We start from the raw sequence: 1,778 nt of genomic DNA, 5'->3' as shown, positions 1-1,778 counted from the left end.
ATTTAAAACTTCACGGGAAAAAAAGTATTACCAAAAACTAGGTAGAGATTTTAAATCTTTTTTTTTTTTTAGAAGTCCAGTTACCTTGGAGTTTATTTAAATTAAGAGGAAGAGATCATAATGTTTTCATGCAATGCACACTTGGCTCTTTAAATAACAATTGTGACAAAGAGCAGAAAGAACTGAGCAGTCCTGCACTTGTGATCTGCACCAACACTCCTGCCAGGGTGGGTGGGCCATCCTGCAGGAGTGCCCAAGACTACTGGGCATGCTGCCACGGAGGCCAAGGCAGAGGGCATGCCTCAAGTGGGTACAGGGATGGAGACCACAATACAAAGAAAATCACACAGGAACTACTGGATTTCTTTAAAATCACTGAGCAAGAAAAGCAACGCTGAATTCCGGGCGACCTTACACAGCTCTATCCAGTACCTCGACTCAGATCCAGGAGCGGCACGTAAGACTCTCCTCTGTTTTTGGTAAACAAGTGCATGGTAAACTTGGATGACTTTCCATCCTGGATTTTACCTGGGAGTGGTCTTTTAATTTTTTTTTATTTAAAAGACAGCAGGTTTGGCACTTTTATACTGATGTCACCAATGTTAATATTTCTCGGGATCTCAGGAAGATTCATATTCTTCACAGCTGATGCGGCACGGGCCGGGGCACCCGCCAAGCCAGCCTCGGGTCTCTCCAGTTTATTCTGTGCATCAGTTTGTGTAACAATCTCATTCATGTTGGTCTCTAACACCACTCCCCCATCACCATTTCTGCGAGAATATCGTGAGCCTTGTCCTACACGGAAAATCAAATCCAGCTCACAGACATTTTCAAAAAACTTGTCTAATGTTTCCACGAATACTTGAATTAGACCTAAAATGCCAAGTTCACTTCCTGAAGAATCCACATAGAAGACAAAACACAATGTTGCATAATGTCTATAAATCAGTTTGTTGTCAGATCCTCCAAGTATTAATCCTCCTTCTAGGAAATTACAACATTTTCATCTCTCTTAGATACCAAACGGAAAGTCTCCCTGATGATTTGCTGTTGTGTGCCTTCACTGAAGGCTGGTAGACCTTGGAGAGGCACGGCTTGCTGTGGTTGTTGAAGATGAGGATCGCCTTGATCATGGCTGGGCCGGGGTCGGGCCCACCCGGTGGGCGCTGGAGGCCGGGGTGCGGTGGGCGCTGGAGGCCGGGGTGCGGTGGGCGCTGGAGGCCGGGGTGCGGTGGGCGCTGGAGGCCGGGGTCGGGCCCACCCGGTGGGCGCTGGAGGCCGGGGTGCGGGTGGGCGCGCGAGCTGCGCCTCAGGATCGCACCAGAGAACCTTCCCCACCCGCCCCTGAGATTTTAAATGGTTTTTTTTTTTTTTATCTTTTTACACCAAAATTGACTTGGGTTTTCATTCCATCTTTTCATCAACTTTTAAGTGCCATTACCTAAAACCTGGTGGGTGAATATTATAATCTGGGGAGAATTGAGCTTGCTTTTTTTTTTCCTCTGTCAGACACAGAAAGCAAGAAACAGCAGGGTTTGGAACAAGATTACTTCTAAACTATGCTTGCTAACTCATTTTTTTTTTCTAAAGTACATATTAGAAAACTGCTGATTAGCTCGATTCTAGGAGTTGCGCCCCTCTCAGCGATGCCAGACAGAAGGAGAATCAAGAGGAACCAAAAGAGGCCACAGAACACAGGATTCAAGGACAGGTTTGTTTTACTATTAAAAACATGCTGAGGAACCAGCATAGTGGTCTAGTTCACCGTTGATGGCATG

General features: G+C 46.1%; 1 pseudogene; it reads right to left on the bottom strand.

Annotated features, from left to right (window-relative positions):
* Positions 1 to 553: 553 nt before the first annotated feature.
* Positions 554 to 1,133, bottom strand: LOC121161363 (annotated as a pseudogene).
* Positions 1,134 to 1,778: the final 645 nt, after the last annotated feature.

Source organism: Ochotona curzoniae, unplaced genomic scaffold, assembly GCF_017591425.1.
Source record: "Ochotona curzoniae isolate NIBS_2020 unplaced genomic scaffold, NIBS_Ocur_1.0 contig_4792, whole genome shotgun sequence".
Taxonomy (NCBI): Eukaryota; Metazoa; Chordata; class Mammalia; order Lagomorpha; family Ochotonidae; genus Ochotona; species Ochotona curzoniae.
Note: the sequence above shows the minus strand (reverse complement) of the source record. Positions and strands in the feature narration are given on the sequence as shown.